This window comes from Bufo bufo, chromosome 6, assembly GCF_905171765.1.
Source record: "Bufo bufo chromosome 6, aBufBuf1.1, whole genome shotgun sequence".
In the NCBI taxonomy this organism is placed as follows: domain Eukaryota; kingdom Metazoa; phylum Chordata; class Amphibia; order Anura; family Bufonidae; genus Bufo; species Bufo bufo.
The window spans coordinates 41,689,317-41,708,708 of NC_053394.1; the positions used below are offsets into that span (position 1 = coordinate 41,689,317).

Genomic DNA, 19,392 nt, shown 5'->3' on the forward strand with positions numbered 1-19,392 from the left:
AAACCGAATGTGTTGCATTTATATTTTTGTTCAGCGTATATTAGAATAGATAGATTAGATAGACAGGTAGATAGATTAGATAGATTCATAGATTAGAGAGATACATAGACAGTTTAGATAAATAGATTAGATATACAGATTAGACAGATGGATTAGACAAATAGATAAATAGATAGATAGATAGATAGATAGATAGATAGATAGATAGATAGATAGATAGATAGATAGAACAAATAGATTAGGTGGACAGATAACATTGATTAGACAAATAAAATTGATTAGTTAGATAAGATAGATAGATAGATAGATAGATAGATAGATAGATGCTGTCTCACTCCCAATCTTACTAAAATCGTTCCACCATCTGTGGTAGGATTGACAAGAGCTGACAATGGGTTTTGTACTACAATGAGAGAAGAGGTTTGGTGGAATGATGCTCTAAGAATAATTTGGAATGAAAAGAAATTAGGTTATTGTTAATTTTGGGAAAATTATGCATTTGTCAAATTACTGTAGCAATCAATGCCAGGCAGCTGCTGCCAAGGCAAATATGATTTAATTGAATGTGAGGATGAAGTATACAGTAATTATTACTAGTTAGTTTCCACGCCGGAATGAATTCATAATCATTCATAATCATTTCCTTCCTCACACATCTATCTATAATATCTAATGATCATGCAGACATACTTGACATAGAGACAAAAAAAAAACAAACGACTATCATTATTTTAGAAAAATTGAGGGTTCATTTTACTAGTAAGTTTATGTAAAGGCCAGGGGTTGTCTCATTACAATATTCCCTGACCACAGTATAGGGGATAAGTGTCTGATCGGCAGGGGTCTGACCTCTGTGGTGCACATGTGTGTCCAGACCTAGGTTCTCCTGATAGGCAGGACCCCAGTGGTGGAATTCCTGCCAATCAGACACGTATCATCTATCCTGGGGGTAGGGGTTCAGTTGTTGTAATTCGACCACCCCTTTAAAAAGTGGATGACGTTAAAGGAATTTTTCACAATGTGTCCCCCGAATGGGACCCCCAGTGATCAGCTCTTAACTGTAGGGAAACCAGGCAGTAAGTGTACAATTTTCATGCAGCGCCACCACAGGGTAAGTGAAGCATTACACAGTGACCATTCAAATCAATACATTGCTTGTGTAATGCAGGACAGGACAGGTCCTCCAGATCGAGAGACCCTCTCTGTAACCACTGTCCACTTTGACTAAGAGACGAGGATCCTGATCAGAGAATCCTTAGAGGGCTCACGGAATTGTTTTTTATAAACTGGACAACCCCTTGAAGTAGCAGCATTGTCTGTATTATTTAGAGGTTCAGGAAATTTGGTTTAGTATCATAGTTTAAGCATTTTTATTAAGTTGGGATGTGTTAATGTAAGGCATTATTATGTGCTTTGATGGTGTTTTAAGCCCTGCAGAAGATACAGGATCATTTGCGCCTTGCATTGCCATCAGACACTGAGCTTTACATGGCTTTGGTCATGACATAACTGATAGTGGTGGACATGGCTCATCCGACTGGTAGTCTGTGCTGTTGTCATCCATCAGGACGATATAGGGCACTTTGAATTTTGACTTCTGCAACTCGGTATCTATATGATGCTTTATCTACATTTCATGTAGTATTTACACGTTTCATGGATAGTTTGGTCTGTATATACAGTATTACATTTTTATGTGCATTTTTATCTACAGGACCAAAAATTTCTATTTCACAACACATTTCAGTTTCTATTCCCTAAAAATAGTAAGAAAAGGATGTTTCGGGGTCAACACAAAGGGTATTTTTACTGTCAGCAGTGGGACTATGGAACTCCCGAATGCAGGGTGTTATTTGGTAGTATGATCTTTTAATAGTGATTTAGATGGAATTCTTAAGTTATAATATCCCAATTATATCAAAGGAAAGAATTGAAAAAATCCAGTATAAATTATCTTTATTCAGGATAGCAATTAAAAGTCCATAGATAAAATGCGTATCAGAGACCAGCCCCTTCTTCAGTTACACAGGTCCCTGAAACGCGTTTTATCTATGGACTTTTAATTGCTATCCTAAATAAAGATAATTCATACTGGATATAGCACGGGTATAAGTGTTTCTTTTATTTTTTCTTTGATCCAATTGATGCCTGTCTGGAGAGGCGGTCAGTTTACTCCAAGTGACGTGGATCGTGAGACCTTTGCTGCTGATCTGTACCCCTGTTGGGGCCTAATCTGTGCTAATATAGTTATTGTGGCTGATGGGAGTATGATCTGAGACTGATGAGAGTATGATCTGAGGCTGATGGAGGTCTTATCTGAGGCTGATGGGGGTCTTATCTGAGGCTGATGGGGTCTGATCTTAGTCTGATGGGGGTCTGATCTGAGGCTGATGGGGTCTGATCTTATTCTGATGGGGGTCTGATCTGAGGCTGATGGGGTCTGATCTTATTCTGATGGGGTCTGATCTGAGTCTGATGTGGGTCTGATCTGAGTCTAATGTGGGTCTGATCTGAGTCTGATGGGGGTCGGATCTGAGTCTGATGGGGGTCGGATCTGAGGCTGATAGAGCTTGGGGGTCTGAGGGTCTGATCTGAGGCTGATGGAGCATGTGGGTCTGATCTGAGTCTGATGTGGGTCTGATCTGAGTCTAATGGGGGTCTTATCTGAGGCTGATGGGGGTCTGATCTGAGTCTGATGTGGGTCTTATCTGAGGCTGATGGGGGTCTGATCTGAGTCTGATGTGGGTCTGATCTGAGTCTGATGTGGGTCTGATCTCAGTCTGATGGGGTTGGATCTCAGTCTGATGGGGGTCGGATCTCAGTCTGATGGGGGTCTGATCTGAGGCTGATTGAGCTTGGGGGTCTGAGGGTCTGATCTGAGGCTGATGGGGGTCTGATTTTGGGGTCTGATCTGAGGTCTAAGGAAGAATGGGGGTCTGATCTGAGATCTGCTGAAAAATATTTTTCTTCTTATTTTCCTCTTCCAAATCCTAGGTGCGTCTTATAGTCCGGTGTGTTTTATAGTCGAAAAAACACCTTACTGCATTGCTGGTAATAGGATTTCTTCTGATTCCCATATTTAGAGTTGAAGGATTTTTTGGGGATTTAAGGGGTCTTTTACAGTTATACCTCATTCACACGTCACTGTTTTGGTCAGCGATTTCCATCACCGATTGTGAGCCAAAACCAGGTGCGGCTCTAAACATAGAACAGGTTCGGATCTCTCCATTATACTTCATGTCTGTGGAGGCTCCAATCCTGGTTTTGGCTCATGATCACTGATATAAATCACTGACCAAAACTCTGACGTGTAAATGAGGCTTTAAATGATTTTTTTCTTTATAATTTAGACAACTGGCTGCTGCATAATAGATTTTTGTTACTTCTTCTGGATCAACATTGCAGGAGAATATGTTGACTGCCTTGTGTTTTTTATTTGTACTATGTTGCTAGGTATCTGGGTGCCATTTTTCTCAAGACATGTTTCAATGGAGATCCAGTGATTAGTTTGATGGAGATCCAGTTGGGAAGTTCGATTATCTTAATCTCTTAATCTGGAAAGGTTTTTTACCAAGTTTACCGTATGTGTTTTGCAGTGAAGTGATTAGCAGATACTTGCCAACTCTGCCGGAAAAGAGATCACCCACACTCCCCGAAGAGCCAGCAAATCTCTCGGGTTTTTATATCACACTCACCTTTCTCTGGTCCTGCACTTCTCATTATTCCCAGGCATGAGAGTGGCCGGGAGTGAATAGAAGTGCAAGAACGGTGAGTACTGGATATGTGACCTTGCAGCCAGAATGCTCCCAGTTCTGCCACAGATTTTTGTGTTTTCTGCTTAAATTTTTCCCATGCAGGCAACAATCCTCTTCTTGACACAGATGCCACCATGCCAGTCAAAACATCCCCATGTCAGCCTTTATCTCACTCCACAAGGGTCCCCCAGAGCTCATTCCATGGTTACCTCCTGCACTCCGGATTGGTCTGGGGTCTGTAGTAAGGAGGGGTCTGTTGTCAGAGGTGGTCTAGTCTGGATTTTTATCAGATTCTGGTCTGGGGCCTGTAATGCAGAGGTATTCTGGTATGGGGGCTATATACGGGGGGGGGGGGGGGGGGGCGGGGGTTTGGTTGGTATGAGGTTTGTATGTGGGTCTGGGGCTTGTATACATGAGGGTCTGGTTTGGGGCCTGTATAGATGGAGGATCTGGCCTGGGTTCTTTATATGGAGGGTCTGGCTTTGGGTCTGTATACAGGACGGGTGGCACGTGGTTTTTATTTTTATTAGGGCAGCATGCTATGTGGTCTCTATTCATTTTGGGATGTACAAAGGGGGTCACCTGATTCAAATTCAGCAGGAGATTCTTTTGTTTGCACAATGAAACAAAAAATAGAAAAAAAAAAGTGCCAATTGCAAAAAGGTGACAACCGGTTATTATGGAGTGCTGCGGTTGATCACTCCTGGCAAACAGAATGTTATGTCGGGGACAGCGCCCAGGGAGCCTATGCCTGGAACAGAGACCCTCTTCTTAGGGTGTATTCACACGTGGCAGACTTGTTGCAGACATTTCTGCGTACGTTCTGTTCATCTGAATGCAGCTTGTAGAAATCCATGCACATGCTGCAGAAACAACCCCATTCAGATGAATTCAACTAGAATTTCAATTGTAGAAATTTCTGCACCTATTCTGTCGGAGCGTGCTCCATGTTACCGGAGGGTCCTCCCCTACAGTGCACGCCTATTAACAGTCGAAATTATTATAGTTTTAGTAAATTAGGGATTTCCATTTAGTCAGCGTCTCTCATTTACAAGACATACTATTAATAATTCTCCAAGTCATGGGTTCCCTTTGCATGGGCCAGGATCCTAGGGATAAACGCCCGGGCGGGGGAGGGGGGTGCGCTCTTAAATAAATCCTCACTTGGTCATTCATGCAGAACAGGAAATAGGAGTAGGGAAGGAAACGGTGTACTTCCTGATTCCAGGCTCTCTACTCCATGGGTATGTGCAATTTTTTTACTGACGGATTCTAACTGTGACCTGAAAACCTGCAAGGTCAATCGCTTCACACCCCGAGCTTGCAGCACGTATCGCACATCTGAAGTGTGAACCGTATGTCAGGACTATTTTATGTGTATGTGGTCAAAATCTGCAGAACACATAAAGAAAACACACACCATTTTGTACAAGAGTTTGTGATTCTGTATATCTTTATTATATACAGAGCTCTAAATCCCATGTGCAAACATACAGCTAAATGATAATATTCTGGCTGCCTGAAGCCACCACTAGAGGGAGCCTCGAGCTATGGCTGTGGATTAGCCATGTGCTTCTCTGTTATTCATGCTAGAAAGGATGGACTTGCCTGCAGTAAATCCCCAGGTCATGCATTGGTTTTGACGGCAGCGAGCAGTATCAAACGTAGTACAGTAAAAAGGGAGAGGTCAGCAACAGGAGGTCACCAGAAATACCGGGGGCAAAGTGAGTGGCAAAGTCCAGAGTAAGCTGAGCTGTGGGACCACAGGTGTCAGAGTCTTGAACAACAAAGTCTTGAACAACATAAATCCAGAGGTCAGAGAGAAGTCCAAAATTCAACAACAGGGGTTGTGTCATTTCAGCAAATTTATCATGTAGAGAAAGTTAATACAAGGCACTTACTAATGTATTGTACGCTGCTCGTTTCCATGGTTACAACCACCCTGCAATTCATCAGTGGTGGTCGGGGTTGCACACTATAAGAAAAAGTGCCGGCCTCTCTGGTGGCCGGGACCATGGCAGCGCACATAGGCCGGTGCTTTTTCCTATAGTGTGCAAGCACAGCCACCACTGATGGATTGCAGGGTGGTCATAACTATGGGAACGAGCAGTGTATAATGTGATGGAAAAATGAATCCAGCCAGCAAAGGAGGCAATATGGACAATGACAATACATTAGTAAGTGCCTTGTATTAACTTTCTCTACATGATAAATGCCATTTGCGGAGGTGACACAACCCCTTTAAGGCAAACGGGAAAGAGCAAGGCTTAACGAGAGAGAGGTTAGAACTCAACCTGTAATCAGTCTGCAGGCCTTCCATTCTGGATGGATGAGCTACACTTACTGCATACTAAATCTCTGTATCACAAAAAACATAATTTCAGGCTGTCCCAGGCCACAAAATGGGTGTGGAAGCTCCGCCCATAAGTGGGCATTCCCGGTAAATTTGGAGAGAGTTCCCAGGAGTGGGGCTTACATGCCATGAATTAGGCCTCATACACACGACCGTTGTGTGTTTTGCGGTCTGCAAATTGCGGATCCGCAGAACACGGATGGTGTCCGTGTGCGTTCCGCAATTTGCGGAACGGCACGGACAGCCATTAATATAACTGCCTATTCTTGTCCGCAAAACAGACAAGAATAGGACAGGTTATATATATATTTTTTTTTTGCGGACCACGGAATGGAGCAACGGATGTGGAAAGCAAACAGGGTGCTGTTCGCATCTTTTGCGGCCCCATTGAAGTGAATGGGTCCGCATCCAAACCGCAAATACTGCGGCTCGGATGCGGACCAAAACAATGGTCATGTGCATGAGGCCTTAGACTAGTTACACTTCTGCGGCTGCGCTCTCATGCATAGAATCGGCCAGGCAAAAACCATTGCGTGCAGTGTTTTTTGTCTGGTCGATTCCTGGCATATTTGCAGGGTAGCGGCCTGCTGGACCCCATTATGTCAATAGGTTCCGGCGGGCAGGTGGCAGTATTTAACAATGCCAGATCCAGAGAACTCTGGCTTCCTGTTCTCTGCCGGAGATTTCAAATTAATCTTAGTAAGTATGAAAAAACGGAGCTGTGACCAATGCAGAAACACATTAAGAAATTAATCAGCACATCATTTTTGGATCTATGTAGATAAAAATGGTGTTCAAGAGTGGATATTTCTAGCAGTTTGCAATGAAGGTCTAGTCAGTCTGGCAATATACACTGCTCAAAAAAATAAAGGGAACACTTAAACAACACAATGTAACTCCAAGTCAATCACACTTCTGTGAAATCAAACTTTCCACTTAAGAAGCAACACTGAGTGACAATCAATTTCACATGCTGTTGTGCAAATGGGATAGACAACAGGTGGAAATTATAGGCAATTAGCAAGACACCCCCAATAAAGGAGTGGTTCTGCAGGTGGTGACCACAGACCTCTTCTCAGTTCCTATGCTTCCTGGCTGATGTTTTGGTCACTTTTGAATGCTGGCGGTGCTTTCACTCTAGTGGTAGCATGAGACGGAGTCTACAACCCACACAAGTGGCTCAGGTAGTGCAGCTTATCCAGGATGGCACATCAATGCGAGCTGTGGCAAGAAGGTTTGCTGTGTCTGTCAGCGTAGTGTCCAGAGCATGGAGGCGCTACCAGGAGACAGGCCAGTACATCAGGAGATGTGGAGGAGGCCGTAGGAGGGCAACAACCCAGCAGCAGGACCGCTACCTCTGCCTTTGTGCAAGGAGGAACAGGAGGAGCACTGCCAGAGCCCTGCAAAATGACCTCCAGCAGGCCGCAAATGTGCATGTGTCTGCTCAAACGGTCAGAAACAGACTCCATGAGGGTTATATGAGGGCCCGACGTCCACAGGTGGGGGTTGGGCTTACAGCCCAACACCGTGCAGGACGTTGGACATTTGCCAGAGAACACCAAGATTGGCAAATTCACCACTGGCGCCCTGTGCTCTTCACAGATGAAAGCAGGTTCACACTGAGGACATGTGACAGACGTGACAGAGTCTGGAGACGCCGTGGAGAACGTTCTGCTGCCTGCAAGATCCTCCAGCATGACCGGTTTGATATTGGGTCAGTAATGGTGTGGGGTGGCATTTCTTTGGAGGGCCGCACAGCCCTCCATGTGCTCGCCAGAGGTAGCCTGACTGCCATTAGGTACCGAGATGAGATCCTCAGACCCCTTGTGAGACCATATGCTGGTGCGGTTGGCCCTGGGTTCCTCCTAATGCAAGACAATGCTAGACCTCATGTGGCTGGAGTGTGTCAGCAGTTCCTGCAAGACGAAGGCATTGATGCTATGGACTGGCCCGCCCATTCCCCAGACCTGAATCCAATTGAGCACATCTGGGACATCATGTCTCGCTCTATCCACCAACGTCACGTTGCACCACAGACTGTCCAGGAGTTGGCAGATGCTTTAGTCCAGGTCTGGGAGGAGATCCCTCAGGAGACCGTCCGCCACCTCTTCAGGAGCATGCACAGGCGTTGTAGGGAGGTCATACAGGCACGTGGAGGCCACACACACTACTGAGCCTCATTTTGACTTGTTTTAAGGACTTAAAATCAAAGTTGGATCAGCCTGTAGTGTGTTTTTCCACTTTAATTTTGAGTGTGACTCCAAATCCAGACCTCCCTGGGTTAAAAAATTTGATTTCCATTTTTTTTTTTGGGTGTGATTTTGTTGTCAGCACATTCAACTATGTAAAGAACAAAGTATTTCAGAAGAATATTTAATTAATTCAGATCTAGGATGTGTTATTTTTCTGTTCCCTTTATTTTTTTGAGCAGTGTACAATCAGTGCTGACAAACTGGTCAGGGACACACACCCCAACGGGTAACACCCATCTAGACCATCAGCGCAAACAGCTTGCAATTCATTCATAAACTTCTAGCAGGAATAATAAAGGAATGGCACAACATAGAGTCATAAGAATAGATGCTCCAGAATGGTTTTTACATGGGTGAGGCAAGTAGTTACTAAACCAGACATGTCAGGGGAGGCGACAGCTCCTCTTTAACGTTGCAGTGCCCACAAATTTTAGACAGTCTTCCATTTTGAACCAAAAAAGCCCCCTCCATCTGTGCAATGCTCGTAATGCCCTGTGGAATACTATTCTATTACCATAATGATCCACGGAGACTACTGTTGCGCAGGAAGGAATGCACATGGGGAATAATGTTAAGGGTTAATGCGATTTATTTCTGTTGAAATACAATTTGCAATGAAAATGATGGGAGAGGAAGAAATTCTTGTGACATTTGGATGGAATAATCACCCTCATATGTTGGAGTTGTTAACATAGCGTTGCCTGTATGTGGCACTTCCTGTTTTTGTAATTACTCTTCTGTGTGAGGGCATTAACATTTCCAGGAGCTTGTGATAATGACTTGTAAACTGTAATATACCGGCTAATAAGATCTAATGATTTCATCTGTTCACTTCTGAGTCATTCCTGGGTCTGTACAGGGAGCTGCAGAACAGTCATATATCACAGAGATTAGATGTCCACAAAACAGACTTATATATAGCACTTAAATGTGTTGAGAATTAGAGAAGGTGTGACTTTTGGGTGTCACCTTGAAATACACCATCATTATTTTTCTGCCTTAAAGGGGTTGATCGGGTCACAGATCAACCCCTTATCAATATCAAATCGATGGGGGTTTGACAAATGGCACGGTCCCACCGATCAGCTGTTTCAGACAGCTGCCGGTGCTAGAAACTATACAGTGTACAGAGGTGGAAGAGACAGCGCCGTACACTGTGTAGTGGCCCTGTTTGGGTACTGCAGTCAGCTCCCATTCAGATGAATGGGAGCTGAGCTGCAGTATGGCAGCGCTGGAAACTACCGTACATAGTAAATGGAGTCTCCGGCTTCTGCACTTGTATAGTTTCCCGAGCTGCGGCTGCCCGGAAAAGCTGATTGTTGGGGTCATCAATATCTGTAGTCTGGACAACCCCTTTAAAGGAAATCTGTAACCTGCTTCTACTGTATGTAACTGATAGCAATGCCATGTAGTGCTGTCTAACGTGATTAAAACTATACAGTTGTCTGGGTTATTGATCGTTTAGAACACCAGAAACTGAACTTTGGTATGCAAATTAGGCCCAAAATTGCCCAGCGGAGCATCATCAATGATTCAAGGAGCCCAAGAGCCCAAGACCGCCCCTTCTCTTGTTCCTAGTACCTCCCCTTGGGCCTTCCAGTCTGTCCCCTCCTCTGCGACATCACATATTTCTTTTGATCTCTGCCTGCGTTGTTAGCCCTTCCTTGGTGAAATTTTCCACAAGCACACTGCCTGCACAATGACTTCCCTGCAGTGGGCATGGACTCATTGTAGTTAGTGCACATGCTCCGAGAACAGGGAAAAGGGGAGGAAAGGTGGGCTTGGGCTCTGGGGAGAGGTAGGCTTGGGCTCTGGGGAGAGGTAGGCTTGCGCTCTGGGGATAGGCGGGCTTGGGTTCTGGGGAGAGGTGGGCTTGGGCTCTGGGGAGATGTGGGCTTGGGCTATAAGGAGAGGCAGGCTTGGGCTCTGCGGATAGCCAGGCTCTGGGGAAAGGCGGGCTTGGGCTCTGGGGGGAAGTAGGTTTGGGCTCTGGGGAGAGGCGGGCTTGAGCTCTGGGGAGAGGTGGGCTTTGGCTATAGAGAGAGACTGACTTGGGCTCTGGGCAGAGGCAGGCTTGGGCTCTGGGGAGAGGTAAGCTTGGGCTCTGGGGAGAGGCAGGCTTGGGCTATAAGGAGAGGAAGGATTGGGTTCTGGGTAGAGGTAGGCTTCGGCTCTGGGGAGAGGCAGGCGTGGGCTCTGGAGAGAGGCGGGCTTGGGCTATAAGTAGAGACGGGCTTGGGCAGAGGTGGGCTTGGGCTATAAGGAGAGGCGGGCTTGGGCTCTGGGGAGAGGCAGGCTAGGGCTATAAGGAGAGGCGGTCTTGGGCTCTGGGGAGAGGCGGGATTAGGCTCTGGGCAGAAGTGGGCTTGGGCTATAAGGAGAAGTGAGCTTGGGCTCTGGGGAGAGATAGGCTTGGGCTCTGGGGAGAAGTAGGCTTGGGCTCTGGGCAGAGGCAGGCTTAGGCTATAAGGAGAGATCGGCTTGGGGTCTGGGCAGAGGCGGGCTTGGGCTATAAGGAGAGGCGGGCTTGGGCTCTGGGGAGAGGCAGGCTTGGGCTATAAGGAGAGGCGGGCTTGGGCTCTCGGCAGAGGCGGGCTTGGGCTATAAGGAGAGGCGAGGTTGGGCTCTGGGGATATGCGGGCTTGGGCTCTGGGGAGAGGTGGGCTTGGGAACTGGGGAGAGGCGGGCTTGAGCTCTGGGGAGAGGCAGGCTTGGCTCTGGGGAGAGGCAGGCATGGGCTTTGGGGATATGCGGGTTTGAGCTCTGGGGATAGGTGGGTTTGGGCTCTGGGGATAGGCGGGTTTGGGCTCTGGGGAGAGGCAGGCTTGGGCTCTAAGGAGAGGTTGGCTTTGGCTCTGGGGAGAGGCGGGCTTGGGCTCTGGGGAGAGGTGGGCTTTGGCTATAAGGAGAAACGGGCTTGGGCTTTGGGGACAGGTGAGCTTGGGATCTGGAGAGAGGTGACCTTTGGCTTTGGGGAGAGGCAGGCTTGGGCTCTGGGGATAGGCGGGCTTGGGCTCTGGAGAGAGGCGGGCTTTGGCTCTGGGGAGAGGCGGGCTTTGGCTCTGGGGAGAGGCGGGCTTTGGCTCTGGGGAGAGGCGGGCTTGGGCTCTGGGGAGAGCTGGGCTTTGGCTATAAGGAGAAACGGGCTTGGGCTTTGGGGACAGGTGAGCTTGGGATCTGGAGAGAGGTGACCTTGGGCTCTGGGGAGAGGCAGGCTTGGGCTCTGGGGATAGGTGGGCTTGGGCTCTGGAGAGAGGCGGGCTTTGGCTCTGGGGAGAGGCGGGCTTTGGCTCTGGGGAGAGGTGGGCTTTGGCTCTGGGGAGAGGCGGGCTTTGGCTCTGGGGAGAGGCGGGCTTTGGCTCTGGGGAGAGGCGGGCTTTGGCTATAAGGAGAAACGGGCTTGGGCTTTGGGGACAGGTGAGCTTGGGATCTGGAGAGAGGTGACCTTGGGCTCTGGGGAGAGGCAGGCTTGGGCTCTGGGGATAGGTGGGCTTGGGCTCTGGAGAGAGGCGGGCTTTGGCTCTGGGGAGAGGCGGGCTTTGGCTCTGGGGAGAGGCGGGCTTTGGCTCTGGGGAGAGGCGGGCTTTGGCTCTGGGGAGAGGCGGGCTTTGGCTCTGGTCAGAGACTTGCTTGGGCTCTGGGGAGAGGTAGGCTTGGGCTCTGAGGAGAGGCGGGCTTGGGCTCTGGGGAGAGGCGGGCTTAGGCTATAAGGAGAGATGGGCTTTGCCTCTGGACAGAGGCGGGCTTGGGCTATAAGGAGAGGTGGGCTTGGGCTCTGGGGATAGGTGGGCTTGGGCTCTGGGGAGAGGCGGGCTTGGGCTCTGCGGAGAGGCGGGCTTGGGGCTCTGTGGAGAGGCGGGCTTGGGCTCCGGGGAGAGGCAGGCTTAGGCTCTGGGGAGAGGCGGGCTTGGGCTCTGGGGAAAGGCATTTTTGGGCAGAGGCGGGCTTGGGCTATAAGGATAGGCGGGCTTGGGCTATAAGGAGAGGCGAGCTTGGACTTGGGGGATATGCGGGCTTGGGCTATAAGGAGAGGCAGGCTTGGGCTCTCGGGAGAGGCAGGCTTGGGCTCTCGGGAGAGGCAGGCTTGGGCTCTGGGCAGAGGAGGGCTTGGGCGTCTTGACCCATTGGTTATGTCCCGCTGGACACTTTGGACCTCATTTGCATACCAAAGTTCATTTTATGGCTTTTTAAATGATCAATAACCCAGACAAATCATGTGAGAAAGCACTACACAGCAGTGGCCTAGGTGTAGGTGACAGATTCCCTTTAAAGGAAAATTTTCTGTTACACCAGACACAAGGCTTTTTATGGCTAGGTCAGCTGAATGTAATAATACCTTTCACTTAACGATCCAATTTTGGAGAAAAGTACACATAATCCAGTTGCAAATGAGCAGTGAAGTGCACTGAGGGTGGGCCCAATCCACTCTGCACACCTTGCTCCTCCTGCTTCCTCTGCCAGCCCTTCTCTCTCCTACTTGGGTCACAGGACCAGATGAGATGACTATGTAGGAAACTAACCCTTGTCAATCAGGAAGGAGATGTTCGAGCTGGATAAAAATGGCATGAATTTTATAAATTCAGTAGTAGGGCTGCTACAGTATGGAAAGTTGTGGTGGCTCGTGCCTAAAAATAAATCTTTAATCCCAATTGTTTTCCTTCAGGCCAGTGGCAGATAACCATTAGATTATTGGCGCGGGGCAGGGATGAGATGGGGAGAAGATGTCCAGCACTGGACATGCACAGTCTGTTACTTCTTCATTGTACACTTTTGCACCCGTAGAGGTCAATGGCTCCTTACCAAAGGCGTTTCTAGCCAGATGGCTGTCTGTCCTTGACGGACAAATAGGACAGAGCAGAGACAGCAACTTTTACAGCACATTAAATGCAAGTATGTACTTAACCCAAGGGCTAATGATCTAGCCATGTGGATTAATGTAAGGCTACTTTCACATTAGCGTTTTTTGCAGATCCGTCATGGATCTGAAAAAATGCTTCCGGTACAATAATACAACCGCATACATCCGTCATGAACGGATCCGGTAGTATAGCCATGGAGGATCCGTCATGAACACCATTGAAAGTCAATGGGGGGCGGATCCGTTTTCTGTTGTGTCAGACAATGGATCCTTCCCCATTGACTTACATTGTGTGTCAGGATGGATCCGTCTTGCTCCGCACCACATCGCTTGCAGCGTTTTTCTGTCCGCGATGGGGACGCAAACAAACGGAATGGGATGCATTTTGGTGCACTCTGTTTCATTCAGTTCAGTTTTGTCCCCAATGACAATGAATGGGGACAAAACTGAAGCGTTTTCTTCCGCTACTGAGATCCTATGACGGATCTCAATAGCGAAATTGAAAAACGCAGATGTAAAAGTAGCCTAAGATGAATGCTCAGTACAGATCTCAGATCCATTTTTAAAGAGCTGAAATAGACCTGATTTTCATTTTGTATAACGTTTTTTGTCAAAAATTTAAGTGGATCCCATCAGATGAAAATGGGAAGCTTTCAAAAACAGGAACAGACCAAAAGTGAAAGTAGATAAAAAAAAAAATAACATGGCCAAATAGTAGTAAAGTAGGAAAAGTGTCAAAAATAGGAAAAGATCCCTAAAGAGGAAAGTCGAAAAGCAACAAATTGTAACTAAGTATAAAAGATTAACATTGAAACGGAGACCAACAGAACAAAGGAAAGAAATACACTGAATAAAAATATAAATGCAACACTTTCGGTTTTGCTCCCATTTTGCATGAGCTGAACTCAAAGATAATCCATCCCAATTCACAGGTGTGACATATCAAGGTGCTGATTAGACAGCATGAATATTGCACAGGTGTGCCTTAGACTGCCCAAAATAAAAGGCCATTCTGAAATGTGCACAGTTTTGCCTTACTGGGGGGGTCAGAAAACCAGTCAGTAACTGCTATCTAATCTACAGTATCTGTCTATATATTTAGTCTATCTAATCTATCTATTCTAATCTGTCTATCTAATCTACACTGAACAAAAATATAAACACAGCACTTTCGGTTTTGGTCCCATTTTGCATGAGCTGAACTCAAAGATCTGAAACATTTTCTGCATACACAAAAGACCCATTACTCTCAAATATTGTTCACAAATCTGTCTAAATCTGTGTTAGTGAGCACTTCTCCTTTGCCGAGATAATCCATCCCATCTCACAGGTGTGGCATATCGAGGTGCTGATTAGACAGCATGAATATTGCACAGGTGTGCCTTAGACTGCCCACAATAAAAGCCCACTCTGAAATGTGCACAGTTTTTCCTTACAGGGGGGATAGGGAGGGGGTCAGAAAACCAGTCAGTATCTGGTGTGGCCTCCATTTGCCTCACGCAGGGCAACACATCTCCGTCGCATAGAGTTGATCAGGTTGTTGATTGTGGCCTGTGGAATGTTGGTCCACTCCTCAATAGCTGTGCGAAGATGCAGAATATTAGCAGGAACTGGAACACACTGTCGTATACGCCGATCCAGAGCATCCCAAACATGCTCAATGGGTGACATGTCCGGTGAGTATGCTGGCCATGCAAGAACTGGGATGTTTTCAGCTTCCAGGAATTCAGAACAGATCCTTGCAATATGGGGCCGTGCATTATCATGCTGAAACATGAGGGATGGTCGTGGATGAATGGCACAACAATGGGCCTCAGGAACTCGTCACGGTATCTCTGTGCATTCAAAATGCCATCAATAAAATGCACCTGTGTTCGTTGTCCATAACATACCCCTGCCCATACCATAACCCCACCGCCACCATGGGCCACTTGATTCACAACGTTGACGTCAGCAAACCGCTCACCCACACAACGCCACACACGCTGTCTGCCATCTGCCCTGAACAGTGAAAACCGGGACTCATCCATGAACAGAACGCCTCTCCAACATGCCAGACGCCATCGAATGTGAGCATTTGCCCACTCAGGTCGGTTACGATGATGAACTGCAGTCAGGTCCAGACCCCGCTGAGGACGACGAGCATGCAGATGAGCTTCCTGAGACTGTTTCTGACAGTTTGTGCAGAAATTCTTTGATTATGCAAACAATCAGACGATCATGGAGGTGAACATGCTGGATATGGAGGTCCTTGGCTGGTGTGGTTACACGTGGTCTGCGGTTGTGAGGCCGGTTGGATGTACTGCCAAATTCTCTGAAACGCCTTTGGAGACGGCTTATGGTAGAGAAATGAACATTCATTGCATGGGCAACAGCTCTGGTAGACATTCCTGCAGTCAGCATGATAATTGCATGCTCCTTCAAATGTTGCGACATCTGTGGAATTGTGCTGTGTGATCAAACTGCACATTTCAGAGTGGTCTTTTATTGTGGGCAATCTAAGGCACATATGTGCAATATTCATGCTGTCTAATCAGCACCTCGATATGCCACACCTGTGAGATGGGATGGATTATCTCGGCAAAGGAGAAGTGCTCACTAACACAGATTTAGACAGATTTGTGAACAATATTTGAGAGTAATGGGTCTTTTGTGTATGTAGAAAATGTTTCAGATCTTTGAGTTCAGTTCATGCAAAATGGGATCAAAACCGAAAGTGTTGCATTTATATTTTTGTTCAGTGTATATTTAGTATTCTCAGTGTTCAGTCCAGAAATAGTATGCAGATTAAAAAAGAAATTACCTTACGCCATCAGCTGATCACCATGGGTCCAACCTCAGAAACCCTAGTCCATTATTTATTATGCACTTATATAGCGCTCCTATATTCCGCAGCGCATTGCAGACATTAGCATATTCTGTCCACAATGAGGCTCACAATCAACATTCCCTATCAGTATGTCTTTGGAGTATGGGAGGAAACCCATGCAAACACGGGGAGAACATACAAACTCCATGCAGATGTTGTCCTTGGTCGGATTCAAACCCAGGACCTAATTGCTTCAAGGCACCAGTGCTAACCACTGAGCCACTGTGCACTGGAGATAGCCAAGCCTGGTCATACATTAGTATTAGATGGTGGCTGTTCCATCTTGAGTGTCCTTCTCACCATGTCCCCTAGTCAGAGTCCCTTTAGGGGTGGTAAACTGGGCTATTTCCCAGGGACCTTGTTTACCAAGGGACCACCGAAAATAGAAACTTCAGGACATATCTAAAAGCACAGAATATTATTTATTGGTTTATGGTGGTATTCTTTGGGAATTGAATTGCAGTATTATGTTGTAACGGTATGTCAGTATTCAGTGGGAAATATGATTTAGATACTGCATTTTATTTAGATATTATTATTATATTACTATTTAGCGGTATTATGTCGACTGAATATGGTAGGATTGTCTTGGCACTATATGGTAGTACTATATGGCCTTAATTTATAGACAAAACTGTCTAAAAATGGAGATTGGGGGCAGCTTTTCTTATTACCAAGGACCCTATTTTCTGCAAAACTAAAAATATATATACACTGCGTGCAGAATTATTAGGCAAATAAGTATTTTGACCACATCATCCTCTTTATGCATGTTGTCTTACTCCAAGCTGTATAGGCTCGAAAGCCTACTACCAATTAAGCATATTAGGTGATGTGCATCTCTGTAATGAGAAGGGATGTGGTCTAATGACATCAACACCCTATATTAGGTGTGCATAATTATTAGGCAACTTCCTTTCCTTTGGCAAAATGGGTCAAAAGAAGGACTTGACAGGCTCAGAAAAGTCAAAAATAGTGAGATATCTTGCAGAGGGATGCAGCACTCTTAAAATTGCAAAGCTTCTGAAGCTTGATAATCGAACAATCAAGCGTTTCATTCAAAATAGTCAACAGGGTCGCAAGAAGCGTGTGGAAAAACCAAGGCGCAAAATAACTGCCCATGAACTGAGAAAAGTCAAGCGTGCAGCTGCCAAGATGCCACTTGCCACCAGTTTGGCCATATTTCAGAGCTGCAACATCACTGGAGTGCCCAAAAGCACAAGGTGTGCAATACTCAGAGACATGGCCAAGGTAAGAAAGGCTGAAAGACGACCACCACTGAACAAGACACACAAGCTGAAACGTCAAGACTGGGCCAAGAAATATCTCAAGACTGATTTTTCTAAGGTTTTATGGACTGATGAAATGAGAGTGAGTCTTGATGGGCCAGATGGATGGGCCCGTGGCTGGATTGGTAAAGGGCAGAGAGCTCCAGTCCGACTCAGACGCCAGCAAGGTGGAGGTGGAGCACTGGTTTGGGCTGGTATCATCAAAGATGAGCTTGTGGGGCCTTTTCGGGTTGAGGATGGAGTCAAGCTCAACTCCCAGTCCTACTGCCAGTTTCTGGAAGACACCTTCTTCAAGCAGTGGTACAGGAAGAAGTCTGCATCCTTCAAGGAAAACATGATTTTCATGCAGGACAATGCTCCATCACACGCGTCCAAGTACTCCACAGCGTGGCTGGCAAGAAAGGGTATAAAAGAAGAAAATCTAATGACATGGCCTCCTTGTTCACCTGATATGAACCCCATTGAGAACCTGTGGTCCATCATCAAATGTGAGATTTACAAGGAGGGAAAACAGTACACCTCTCTGAACAGTGTCTGGGAGGCTGTGGTTGCTGCTGCACGCAATGTTGATGGTGAACAGATCAAAACACTGACAGAATCCATGGATGGCAGGCTTTTGAGTGTCCTTGCAAAGAAAGGTGGCTATATTGGTCACTGATTTGTTTTTGTTTTGTTTTTGAATGTCAGAAATGTATATTTGTGAATGTTGAGATGTTATATTGGTTTCACTGGTAAAAATAAATAATTGAAATGGGTATATATTTGTTTTTTGTTAAGTTGCCTAATAATTATGCACAGTAATAGTCACCTGCACACACAGATATCCCCCTAAAATAGCTAAAACTAAAAACAAACTAAAAACTACTTCCAAAAATATTCAGCTTTGATATTAATGAGTTTTTTGGGTTCATTGAGAACATGGTTGTTGTTCAATAATAAAATTAATCCTCAAAAATACAACTTGCCTAATAATTCTGCACTCCCTGTATATGGAAAAGGGCTGTCATGAGATACTCTCTTTTAACTGTCAAGCTTTTTTCCATATTGTATATTTGAAAAAACAATATAATATCACTCACATAGCAGTAAATACAAATATTATATATTGACGAATACCTAATTTTGATATGATAAATAACTGAGATTCTTAGCCAATATACAGTATTTTGAGCAAAACGCATCTGTGAGTTTCTTCACGCTGTAGATTTTGTTGCAGACATTTCTGCGACCGAAAATTAGCTCCATTCATCTGAATGTGGTTGCTTTGGCAGCGAGCACATGGATTTCTGCAAGCCTCATTCAGATGGATGGTCCTGATTTTAAGTAGCAGAAATTTCTGCAACAACATCTGCCATGAGTGAAGGTACCAAAGCATTTTTACAGTCTCGCTGCTGGTCTGTTTGCTCTGCGCTCTGTAGACCATGTCAGCACTTGCTCAGTTCCTATTCTTTTTGCTTAGTAAAAAACTGAATTTTTACATGGAATTTTTCGCAAGGCTGCCCTCAGCTTCTCTGATAAGCAAACCTTGAGTGTATTCCTTTTAATTCCGAGTGACTGGAAGGACGCACTCTGGTGTAATACCAAAACTTACTGCACTCTGTCAGGACGAGTGTCGCAGCTTATGCCTCAGCTCTGTGAATGTGGCCTTCTCAACAGGAGGACACTCACGTGACGCCTTCTGCTCTCATGTTTTTGGCAGGGACATTTTAATTCTCGCATTGGAAAAGGGCAAGTTGTGCAGAAACTGCTTATAATTTTATCAAAGAAAACAGACATGTGAAGAGTTTGGGAGACTGGTCAGGAATCTTTGTTGGTCTCACAGCAACGCGTTTTGAGGCATGGACTAGCCCCCCTTTATAGGTCAAGGCCAGGGGACCTTACCTTTTCTCTATTATCCACAGCAAAGGGCACTTGATCTGGGAAACCACTTGTGTCTGTGCGTTATTTACATCACCCATTGAATTCAGTGGGTGCCTTGTAGTATTCTATTTTTACTTTGGGGTTAAAAGGGGCATT

General features: G+C 46.0%; 1 protein-coding gene across 3 annotated transcripts in view; it reads left to right on the top strand.

The window, feature by feature from the left end:
- The window catches only part of PTPRE (protein tyrosine phosphatase receptor type E), a 228,169-nt gene that overhangs the window by 143,553 nt on the left and 65,224 nt on the right, over nucleotides 1–19,392 (top strand). The gene's annotated exons all lie outside the window — the stretch shown is intronic.